The sequence below is a fragment of the Oncorhynchus gorbuscha genome, linkage group LG12, assembly GCF_021184085.1.
Source record: "Oncorhynchus gorbuscha isolate QuinsamMale2020 ecotype Even-year linkage group LG12, OgorEven_v1.0, whole genome shotgun sequence".
In the NCBI taxonomy this organism is placed as follows: Eukaryota; Metazoa; Chordata; class Actinopteri; order Salmoniformes; family Salmonidae; genus Oncorhynchus; species Oncorhynchus gorbuscha.
In genome coordinates, this window is record NC_060184.1 from 25,247,903 (window position 1) to 25,261,207 (window position 13,305).

Consider the following 13,305-nt stretch of genomic DNA (forward strand, 5'->3'; position numbering starts at 1 on the left):
GAAACACTTTCACACAAGTTCACCCATTGCCTTTCAGTGAACTTCACTTATTTCTCTTGAATTAGCAGCTCTTGTAAATGCGACCTCAGGACGTCAAGGTCTAGATGTACCAGGACAAATGGTGGTAATGCATTCATGCATGTAATGTACCTTTTATGTATTGCCCAAACCATTCTGACCCTGTCTCGGGAGGTCCTGGGGAATTAGCCTTAGTGCTCAATCACACTTCCGTTCAGCTTTCTAACACATGGCCCTCTTTAGACTGTTAGAACATGTGTTTACTCGTCTTGAATGGGTTCTTATAAAGGAAAGCTTGTCAGAACACAAGTCACAAGCTGATGTGATGAGGGTAGGGAGAGCCAATGCCTTCTAGTTGTATAGAAGGAGTTAGAGTATAGGGGGAGGAGTCTGCTTCCCAGAAGAAACAGTTGGGAGAGTTTGTGTATATATTATGATGACATTTTGTGAATTGTTTTTTTTCGTTTTGGACTTCAGTAGGGCTGTTCGGGCACACAATATTTTTCTTGAGGCAAGTCGAAGTCGATAGACGAAGTCTACACCTCTTAGTCAACCGTAGGGATTCTTCAATAAAGTCTTTGTTGTCATTCAATCAGAGATGGTTCGTTTTCATGCAAATCTTTTCATTGAGAAATACTGCACCAAAATGTTTAGTTAGATGTAAAATTGACCAACTAAAACTGTCAAAATTAACAACAGATTTCTTGAGTTATCTAAGACTAATTTGGACTATTTTGAGGAAGCGTATACTGGCTACGGCGTCTCAAAATGTACAAATTGTACTAATGCTGCTTTTTTCTTGTTTTTTAAGGGAGTAAGGGTCTTTTAAGGGAGTATACGAGCACACTCGTACGGGTTGCCTAGGCGAGTTCGGCTAGGCACCAGCCGAACTAAAGCACGCCGAAGCCTTTAGGACTGCATATGAGGGTGGCAATACCGTATACAGCACTACAAGAAGTGAACAGCCAGCACTAAAAGGAGATCCTTGACTTTATATGAAGTTGAAGATGTTTATTGTATGTTGTTTATGACATCTGTATGACTTGATCAATTGCAATTTTTTAAAGCAACTTTTTAAAATGTAAGTAACAAACAAAAAACATTGGGGCATTGGAAAGGCATCAAATAGGTTTCAATATTCCAATTAAAAATATTATGACAAGATCAATGTTCCCAACTAGAGCAGAACATTGAACACCAAGATGTCAAAACATTTTAACATTGTAATTGATTTGTCGCTGAGGTGGAAAGATCCAACATTGACCCAATTACTTTAGCCATTTATTAATAAGATATATACCCACCCACGCTCTGTTGTTCAGTGAGCTCATGCATCCCTATAGCTTTCAGAGTCAGGACAGGACTGTGTAGTCTGGTCCTCTGGTCCCTTGTTTCACAGGGAAATATCCTTGCATGTATGCTGCCTGCTGCCTTGTAACTGGTGCTGGTGTTCTGTTGCTTTCTGTAGCTTAACCATGCCACCGCCCCCTCCCTCCATCCGCCTGCCTCCCCCTCCTTCCTCCCTCCCCCTCCAGGCCTGGGATTAGAATTGGAATAACAAATGACTCCTGAGGAATGTGTTTTTGTTGCAGATGTGGCCACAACATGGTCAGGTGATCTCCTGCCGAAGTTCCCTGGGGGCCCAGTGCGCCTTCTTCTCTTTCGCAGAAATTTACTGGAGCAATAAATCTAGTGCACTCATGGAGAAAAATTAAAGCGGAGACTCCCACAATGAGCGAGAGCGAGAAGAAGAAGAAATGAAGGTTGAAAGTGAGGGGAGAGAGGTGGGGATAGGGGTCAATCTGAAGAAGAAATGAATGTGGAAGGGAGGGGAGAGAGGTGGGGATAGGGGTCAATCTGAAGAAGAAATGAATGTGGAAGGGAGGGGAGAGAGGTGGGGATAGGGGTCAATCTGAAGAAGAAATGAATGTGGAAGGGAGGGGAGAGAGGTGGGGATAGGGGTCAATCTGAAGAAGAAATGAAGGTGGAAGGGAGGTGAGAGAGGTGGGGATAGGGGTCAATCTGAAGAAGAAATGAATGTGGAAGGGAGGGGAGAGAGGTGGGGATAGGGGTCAATCTGAAGAAGAAATGAATGTGGAAGGGAGGGGAGAGAGGTGGGGATAGGGGTCAATCTGAAGAAGAAATGAAGGTGGAAGGGAGGGGAGAGAGGTGGGGATAGGGGTCAATCTGAAGAAGAAATGAATGTGGAAGGGAGGGGAGAGAGGTGGAGATAGGGGTCAATCTGAAGAAGGAAAACGTACAAATGTTACAACTGTACCCTCTCTGGAGGTGATTTCAGCGTTGACAACGTAAGAACAAAGCAGAGGCCAACCTAGAGAGTCTGGGGTTTATGGCTGTGAGTTCACCCACTCACTGAGACGGTTATGTCCTCGTGTAATGTAGAACAATTCACCTGGAGAATACTGGGCTCAGGAGCCGTATCAATATACATTGTTCACCCTCAGGAACACTGTTTCCCGTACATATCAAGGCATAAGAGGAAGGTTGAGTGGATTTCCTCTGAGGTTGATAAGGTGTTTGTTAAACACAGTCTTATTTAAATCAGATTCGGAATGCACCTTACAACTGAGCTCTCTGTTGGCTATCTCTCCCATCTCACCGGGGGGAAATCTCTATCCCTTTGTGTATGCCACATTTCCTATTGTACCGTTGGGAGTTTCCCCTAGAGGAGCGTTTCAGCAATAAGTGTTGAGCTAGCAGACGGTGCCATGCTTTCCCCCAAGGCCCAAACATTCCTCAGATTGCTCCCATTACTCTGTGCTCTGTGTCTCTCAATGGGGAGGCAAGATGCCTAATGAAATATTAAGATGCCGGAAATGAGACTCATTACTGAGGGGAATATTCGCTATGTTTGTGCTTGTGAAGAATAATGGGAGCATTGCAAGTCATAAGTCAACCATTTAACTTCTGGTTGGTTGCTTCTTTTTCACGACAAAGCAGTTGAAATTGATAAAGCAATAGCACTTAAGACAATAAAGACAAGTTAAGATAATAATGACACAAAGCACAGTATGATTATACATATACTCCCACTGCCAAATGAATTGCAACACATGCAGTTAATTCTTCAACTTTATGACGCTACACTTTAATACTCTATTTTAAATGATATACACTCAGAGCTTTTCCTTTGTTTCTGTGTTAATTGGACACACTTGAACAGTAAACACCTCCTGGGGCCCCTCTCTGGTTTCTCCACGTGTCAGTCGCCATTAGATCCATATTCAAAGGCATCCTTAGGAACCATAAATGAGCTGCCGAAGCTCATGCTGTCCTTAACAGAGTACAAATGGTCTGCAGACGGAAATTGACTGGACAGCTCTCAACATAAAACCACCAGATCTGAATTAGATTGTGGTGTTAGGTCTTGCATAACAGCCCAATAGCAAATTACAGCCTAATGGAATTTCTTATCGAAATCTATTAACCTTGGGTTTACCCATATATTTTCATGCAGTTTTGTTCACTGATAGCTCTGTATTGTGTGAGTGAATTGTAATTTCACTTCTCTCTCTCTGAAGTGTTTAACACCAGACGGATGCCATTGCAGTGTTACAGAGGTCCAAGTGAACTATGTTCTACTCTATTTGTATTCAAATGCAGTACATAGAGCATGCATAATTACATACACCGGGACAATGATGTACTGGCAAAAACAATAGGTGGGCAAACGCCGTTTGCGGTAAGTAAAGTAAGGCTTCCTATTTCTCCAATGCGTCTTTGTGCAGAAGGTGGGTAAATGCTCTGGAAAAATCTAAATGAAGCGTTTATCCTCCAGTACACCACTGATGCCAGTCTAGTGCACATTGTACGTTTAAAGGGATTTGTGAAAAAAGGCCCTCAAGTTGTTATACTGTTAGCATTGTTCCCTTGATTGTGTCTTTGACTCCACTCCTGCGTCTGGTTTGAAAAGCCCACGTTTACCCCATCACCTCCATCTGTACAATGAGCTGGTTGTCTCAGCCTTGGACCATTATGTCAACCTAATGTGATTCCTCAAGTTTATGTGTGCAGTCGGCAGCGTTGGGTTAGGGCAACAAGTAAACAGCAGGGAGGATATTGAGGGATTAAATCAGTTCAAAGGCAAGGCTACTACACGGAAAGTACACCTGATCCCATTTCCCCAAATGAAACCACAGGTTGTCACTTTGTGTACAGTCCGAAGTAGCTGATATAGTGGCCAATGCTTTTTTTAATTATTATACCGGTAATAGTGTGTTTTGTTTAAACCTTCCTTTGATCTTCAAGTATCTGTGAAGACAATGGACAGGTATCTACAGGTATCTACAGGTATCTACAGGTATCTACAGGTATCTACAGGTATCTACAGAGCCTTCAGAATGTATTCCTACCTCTTGACCTATTCCACATTCTGTTGTGTTAGAGCTTGAATCCAAAATGGATGATATAGATTTTTTTGCAAATTTATTGAAAATTAAATACATAAATCTAATTTACATACAATGTAAGTATTCACACCCCTGTGTCGATACATATTAGAATCACCTTGGTCAGCAATAGTTTTGCACACCTGGATTGTACAATACATGTACTTTTAAAAATTCTTCAAGCTCTGTCAAGTTTTTCTCCCCAATTCCGTGATTACGATCTTGTCTCATTGCTGCAACTCCCTAACGAGCTCGGGAGAGGCGAAGGTCTAGTCATGTGTCCTCCAAAACATGACCGGCCAAACCGCACTTCTTAACACCTGCTTGCTGAACCCGGAAGCCAGCCGCACCAATGTGTCAGAGAAAACACCGTTCAACTGACGACCAAAGTAAGCCTGCATGTGCCCGGGCCACCAGAAGGCAATGAGCCAAGTAAAGCCCCCCTGGCCAAACCCTCCCCTAATCCGGACAACGCTGTGCAAATTGTGTGCTGCCCTATGGGACTCCCGTTCATGACACAGGCTCAAACACCCGGCTCTAGTGATACCGCAACACTGTGATGCAATGCCTTAGACCGCGATGCAGTGCCTTAGTCCGCTGCGCCACTCAGGAGGCCTAGACAGTCATTTTCAAGTCTTGCCATAGATTTTAAAGTCGATTCAAGTCAAAACTGTAACTCGGCCACTCAGGAACATTCAATGTCGTTTTGGTAAGCAATTCCAGTATATATTTGACCTTGGGGTTTAGGTTATTGTCCTGCAGAAAAGTGCATTTGTCTCCCAATGTCTGTTGGAAAGCAGACTGAACCAGATTTTCCTCTAGGATTTTGCCTGTGCTTAGCTATATTGCATTTATTTTTATTCTAAAAAACTCCCTAGTCCTTGCCGATGACAAGTATACCCATAACATGATGCAGTCACCACCATGCTTGAAAATATGAAGAGTGGTACTCAGTGATGTGTTGTGCTGGATTTGTCACAAACATAATGCTTTGTATTCAGGACATAAAGTTCATTTCTTTGACACATTTTTTGAAGTGTTATTTTAGAGCCTTATTGCAAACAGTATGCAACAAGATGCATGTTTTGGAATATTTTTTATTCTGTACTTTCCACTCATTTAGGTTAGTATTGTGGAGTAACTACAATGTTGTTGATCCATCCTCAGTTGATCCATCCTCAGTATCCTTCTATCACAGCCATTAAACTCTGTAATGGTTTTAAAGTCACCATTGGCCTCATGGTGAAATCCCAGAGTGGTTTTCTTCCTCTCTGGCAACTGAGTTAGGAAGGACACCTGTATCTTTATAGTGACAGGGTGTATTGATACACCATCCAAGGTGTAATTAATAACTTCAACATGCTCAAAGGGATATTCCATGTATACTTTTTTTCCTTCTTTTTTTGACAATAGGTGCCCTTCTTTGCGAGGCATTGGAAAACCTACCTGGTCTCTGTGGTTGAATCAGTGTTTGAAATTCAGTGCTCGACTGAGGAACCTTACAGATAATTGTATGTGTAGGGTACAGAGATGAGGTACTCATTCAAAAATCAATGTTAACCACTATTATTGCACACGGAGTCCATGCAACTTATTATGTGACTTGTTAAGCACATTTATTCCCCTGAACGTATTTAGGCTTTCAATAATAAAGGGTTTGAATAATTATTGACATTTCATCTTTTCATTTTGAATTAATTTGAAAAAGATTCTGAAAACATAATTCCACCTTGACGTTTTGAGGTATTGTGTGTAGGCCAGTGACACAACATCTCAATTGAATCCATTTTAAATGCTGTCTGTAAACACAACAAAATGTCAAGGGGTGAATACCTTCTGAAGGCACTGTACATCCTTCATGATGCCCCGTTCATTTTGATCTTAATGTTAATGAACAAGGATGAGAAAAAAAACGGGGAATCTTGAGTGGAGCTCTTACAGTAGTATCCAGCAGTGTGTTTTCTGTCCAGTAATTGAAAGCAACCATGCACAAACGTGTCCTCCATCTCTAGCAGTTCTACTACACACATCAATCTACAGATCCTTCATCTATTTCATGTTGTTCTTCATCACTCATATTACACGCATTTTAATAGTTTAGAATACAAAATATTAACGTCATGCTTAGGGAAATATCTGTATGATATTCAGCTGCACCTAAATAACCAAATGATATGCAGAAGCTTACTCAACGTTAAACAATCATCATCTAGAGTGCATTGCCCCAAAATGCCTGACTTCCACACCACTGTATCCATCATGCTGTGTTGAATTAACTCCAGCAAAGGCTGCAATTGTTCATGTGAAATTTCACTCAAAAAAAAACAATCTTTCAGTATTTTGTTATTTGTCCAACCGTTGTCCCAAATTGTTTTGCATGTCAGCAGTCACGTTTTCAAGATATTGGACTTTCAAGAAGCAAAGAGTCACTAGCCACATCATCATGATGATGCAAAATGAATCATATGCTGACACGCAAAACATTTTGGGACTGTATTAACAGTGGACTAATGAGAAGAAAAAACACCAAAATAAGTTTTTGAGTCAATTTTCCCTTTAATAAAAGCCCATATAGACATGCAGTCGGTAGTCAGGAGTACTTCATTAATCAATTCCTCACTGTAACGGAGTATTTCCAGGCTCCCTCAGCTGCCTCTGTGGAGAGACAAGTAAATTGTGCTGTGCTTGACAATGCTCATGAAATGGTTAGCTGGATTTCCAATCGATCACCAAGATTACCCAGCTGTTACACTGTCACCAGAAGAACAGAACAGGCTGTTTTTCACAGCTCCCGGGTACTATGCTTTAGTTTCAACATATTCCCATCATATCATGTAAAAAATAACATAAAACAAAGATGGATGTGTTTTAATTGCTTTTATTGATCAAAATGTGAAATGCATTGCTTGGTTGTGTGAGTGCATGTGTGCATGTGGGTGTGTGGCCATGCTTCCTCCATCTCTAGCAGTCAGACCATCAGACATTGATATTTTGATTACGAATGAAGCCACATGATCTGCTGAGTGTACAGGGTTGTGGTCATGATCAATAGACATGGATAATTATGACTGTGACTATACATGTACTGTTAGTGTAAGACACGTTATTTAGAGACAGTGACCTTAGTGTTCCTCAGGCAATCAGCTGACACTTTGATGACGCTTCCTGTTTGGTGCGTCATTCAGAAACGCTTGTCCCAGATTTTTCATATTTGTCATAAACTGACTCGATTACACATAAAACTAAAGTGCATCTCCGAGAGAACTCTCAGATATGTTCCTATTGTATTGCAGATTTCACACATTCTTAACGGCCTTTAAAATGATCCATTTCCAGTTTTATCTTCTTGTCTTTGTTTCCAATCTGGTGTAATTTGGCTCATTTGCTTTGTGTGTTTGTGAATAGTCTCATCAGTAAACAGTTGTTGTGTTTAGCCGCTTGGCTCCAATGAGAGTGGCTCTTCGTTATATCCCACAGCTTGTTGTTTGTGTCATTTGCATTCCACTGCTTCCCTCCTCCAGGAGAAATAACCTGGCTTGGCTGTGAATAGGAAAACAATGTGAGGCTCGCACATCACTGTCAGTATCACCTCTATGATGGAGGGTTTTATGACAAAACCAGTGAGAGTCGTTCAAAGTCCAACAGGGCATAGGGAAATCCATAAGCACCACAGTGGAATAGTTGTGGGCAGGCAAGTTTTCTGTCTGGAAGTTTTCAGCAACACCATCACTGACATACTCCCTAGTTTTATGAGTCTGTGCACGTCCTACTTTTTCATTATCAAGCACACTGCGTTTGGAGCTTGATTTGAACATTCCCCACCAGCAACAGCCTGTCCCCCTGAGTCTAGAATAGTATGAGTCTCTCCCCCACTGGAATTTGAATACCTGATGTAATAATACCCTTACTGGGTTTTATAATGGTCCGATTTCCTCCGAGAGTCTCATATAAAGAACTATTTTGTCAAGTGGCTTTAACACGTTCATGCTTCTGTATGGTGTTATACAAGCAGACTAAATAATCAAATAGTCTTCGGGCTTCCCTAGCTGTGGTATGAAGTGTAGCCTTGAGGTCAGCTTTCTTGCAGATACAAACCAGAAATGCATGTGTTGGACAGTGCATGTTATCACCAATATTGGTCTATCTGGCGCCACAGAAGTCAGAGGGTATGTTTGCACCTTACTACCATAAATTACACTGGCTATCTCCATGGGACCAGACCAGTGAAATAGAATATCATGTCCCAATTATGTCATGAGATATACTTACAGTCCACAGTATGTCATCGATTTCTGACCTCATCAAGACAGCTACTAACGTGCTCTCATACGTATATTTTGTGCATGCTAGTAACTATAAGGGAAGTTAAATACAGATCAACTTGGAAAGCGTTGCAATATTCCAATTAGATGTGCAACAAGGTGGGTTTGACTGTTGAAAACAATACAAATATACATCAGAATGTGTAAGTGATTCCAGAGACAATCATGCAATCAACTATTAAACAGTTATTTCAGAGCTGACTTTCTTTATAAAAACACAATATGTTTAAAACATATTGTGTAAAACAAGATAGTGTAGTCTAACTACTACGGATAAGCTTGAGAGAGCTCAATCCACTGGTTTTCCACTGACTTCCCCAAACACCATACCACCATCTGTTTTATTTAATGAGTACTGAATGAAATGCCTATAATGCTTGATATAAGTGCATTTATTCTCTTACATCATCAACAATGGCCCCAACACGCCCATTGAGAATGATCAGATTTGGACCACGTTTCACAGATGTTGATTGTATGTTCACAGCGAAAACTAATCAATTGAGGTGTGTAGTTTTCCTGCTCATTATGAGAGTGAAGCATTAATCCTCCCCCATCACAGTGAGTTCCATTAGAGTTGGGAAGTAAACATAATTGCTGGGTTTGTTTCAAGCCTTTACCCCTTTACTAGACACTAATAATCACCAGTGTCTAGGTATTAATACTACTTAACAGCTCTAGACATCTGAGTCATTTAACAGAGACTCATATCCAGAGCAACATACATTTTCATACTTTCTTTCATACTAGTCCACGATGGGAATACAACCCTCAACCCGGGTGTTGCAAACACCATGCTCTACCAATTGAGCCACACAGGAAATTCTTGGGTCATGCAGGCTTTTTATCCAGACTGCTGTAACACACCTGATTAAGCTTATCAAGGTCTTAATGAGCAGCTGATTAGTAAAACCAGGTATGTTAGATAAAGCAAGGCTTGAGCAAAATCCTGCATACCCAGTAGCTCTTCAGGAGACTCTTCAGGAGGAGACTCTTCTGGTTGGCCACCCCGAACCATCATAATGTATAGTAGTTGTCGTCAGCTTCATTGTGGATACTGTGCCACTTGCCCATCCATCTACAGTCAGAAGTTTACATACACCTTAGCCAAATACATTTAAACTAATTTAAACTACATTTAAATACATTTAAACTGGCCCACTTTATCTTAAGAATGTGAAATGTCAGAATAATAGTAGAGAGAATGATTTATTTCAGTTTTTATTTCTTTCATCACATTCCCAGTGGGTTAGAAGATTACATACACTCAATTAGCATTTGGTAGCATTGCCTTTACATTTTTAAAACTTGGGTCAAATGTTTCAGGTAGCCTTCCACAAGCTTCCCACAATAAGTTGGGTGAATTTTGGCCCATTCCTCCTTACAGAGCTGGTGTAACTGAGTCAGGTGTGTAGGCCTCCTTGCTCACACACGCTGCTTCAGTTCTGCCCACACATTTTCTATAGGATTGAGGTCAGGGCTTTGTGATGGCCACTCCAATACCTTGACTTTGTTGTCCTTAAGCCATTTTGCCACAACTTTGGAAGTATGCTTGGGGTCATTGTCCATTTTGAAGACCCATTTGCGACCTAGCTTTAACTTCCTGACTGATGTCTTGAGATGTGGCTTCAATATATCCACATCATTTTCCTTCCTCATTGATGCCATCTATTTTGTGAAGTGCCCCAGTCCCTCCTGCAGCGAAGCACCCCACAACATGATGCTGCCATCCCCGTTCTTCACGGTTGGGATGGTGTTCTTCAGTTTGCAAGCCTCACCCTTTTCCCTACAAACATAACGATGGTCAATATGGCCAAACAGTTCTGTTTCATCAGACCAGAGGACATTTCTCCAAAAAGTACGATCTTGGATCAGTGGCTTTTTCCTTGCTGAGCTGAGTGAACTTTCAGGTTATGTCGATATAGGACTTGTTTTACTGTGGATATAGATACGTTTGTACCTGTTTCCTCCAGCATCTTCACAAGGTCCTTTGCTGTTGTTCTGGGATTGATTTGCACTTTTCGCACAAAAGTACGTTCATCTCGAGGAGACAGAACGCGTCTCCTTCCTGAGCGGTATGATGGCTGCGTGGTTCCATAGTGTTTATATTTGCGTACTATTGTTTGTATGGATGAATGTGGTACCTTCAGGCATTTGGAAATTGCTCCCAAGGATGAACCAAACTTGTGGAGGACTACCACAATTTTACATTTTTTTTCTGCTGATTTCTTTACATTTTCCAATGATGTCAAGCAAAGAGGCACTGAGTTTGAAGGTAGGCCTTGAAATACATCCACATGTACACCTCCAATTGACTCAAATGATGTCAATTAGCCTATCAGAAGCTTCTAAAGCCATGACATAATTTTCTGGAATTTTCCAAGCTGTTTAAAGGCACATTCAACTTAGTGTATGTAAACTTCTGACCCACTGGAATTGTGATCCAGTGAATTATAAGTGAAATAATCTGTCTGTAAACAATTGTTGGAAAAATGACTTGTGTCATGCACAACGTAGATGTCCTAAATGACTTGCCCAAACTATAGTTTGTTAACAAGACATTTTTGGAGTGGTTGAAAAACGAGTTTTAATGACTCCAACCTAAGTGTAACTTCTGACTTCAAGTGTATATACTGTGAGCGACAAAAGTATTGGACAGTGACTTATTTTTTGTTGTTTTGGCTCTGCACTCCAGCATTTTGGATTTGAAATTATACAATGACTTTGAGGTTAAAGTGCAGCATGTCAGCTTTATTTTGAGAGTATTTTCATCCATCTCGGTGAACAGTTAGAATTCTATACTATTCTACTGTATCTTAGTCACTTAATAATATTTACATATCTTGCATTACTCATCTCATTTATGTATACTGTATTCCATACTATTCTACGGTATCTTAGTCACTTAATGTTTACATATCTGGCATTACCCATCTCATGTATATGCTGTTTTCTATACTATTCTACTTTATCTCATTCAATTAATAATGTTTACATATCTTGCATTACTCATCTCATATGTATATACTGTATTCTATACTATCCTACTGTATCTTAGTCCATTCCGCTCTCACATCGCTAGTCCATATGTATTTAGTCTTAATTCATTCCTACTTAGATTTGTGTGTATTGGGTAAATGTTGTGTAATTTGTTAGATATTACTTATTAGATAACACAGCACTGTCGGAGCTAGAAGCACAAGCATTTTGCTACACCTGCAATAACACCTGTTAATCATGTGTATGTGACCAATACAATTTGATTTGATTTGAAATTACAGCACTATTTGTACATAGTCCCCCCATTTTAGGGGACCAGAATAATTGGGACAAATTCACTTATATGTGCATTAAAGTAGTTAAAAGTTGAGTATTTGGTCCCGTATTCCTATCACGCAATAATTACATCAAGCTTATGAATCTACCAACTTGTTGGATGCATTGTCTGTTTGTTTTGGTTGTGTTTCAGATTCTTTTGTGCATAAAATGTGGTGAGTAGTTGACTCAAAGAGAGAGAAAGACAATAGTTGAACAGTTTTGAACAAATTAATTTCTTCAACAATGGAGGAGCAAGAGAGAGAGAGAGAGAGAGAGAGAGAGAGAGAGAGAGAGAGAGAGAGCTAGCTATATTTAGTCTTTTTTTTCACTTTCACATGTAGCAAATGCAGCTAGCTAGTTTAGCCTTTTCAAACACCCGGCTCAAACAGGGGAATGCTATGTTAGCTAGCTGGCTATGACTGTCAACACTGGAACTCGTCCAAGTCAAGGTAAGCTTTTGGTTTTACACATTATTGCTACCGGGGCCCGCCTGGACACAGACAGCTGTCCATTGAAGTCCACAAGTGAAGGGAAAAAGTGAGAGAAGGAGATGTGAGAAGGAATACAACAAGATATGTTTTATGTCAGGGTGTATTAATTCCGCCGATTCTGTTGACAAATGTTTCTTGAGCGGAAGCAAACAGAATGAAACGGGGATAAACATTCCTGAATTTGTCCACAAGAAACTCTTGTTTGCAACTGTTGGACTAATGATTACACCCTAGATCAGCTAGATGCAGGCAAGAGTGTGCAAGGTGGTATTGAATGTGTCACTGTCTGTTCATGTGTCACTGTCTGTCACCTCAAATATTTCTCTTGACCTGTGTGCACCTATGTTGTAAACTTTTATTTATAGGCTAGGTTGTAGCAACTTCATGATGGTTATAAGGAAATTTTGAGTATCATGTAGTAGCCTAAACCTATCACTGTTACATTGAGCTGGGGGAATGGAATATGAATGACAGTCATCCAATACGCTGTAATAGAAATAAGGCCATGCTTGTAAAAAAAAAAATATCATCCTCCCTCATCTTAAAAGGTACCGACAGCCACTGGTATATACAGTATGCAGACCAACCCTAATCTACGCTGGTATTTGTTTTATAGCAGTCATGTTTGAATTATTTGATACTGTAGTTTTCAGATGGCACTTGTTTTGGAGTTATTACCAACTGGGCATGAAAGTCAAAGGATATTTTGTACATTCTTGCCAAAATCAAAAGACACAAACAGTGACA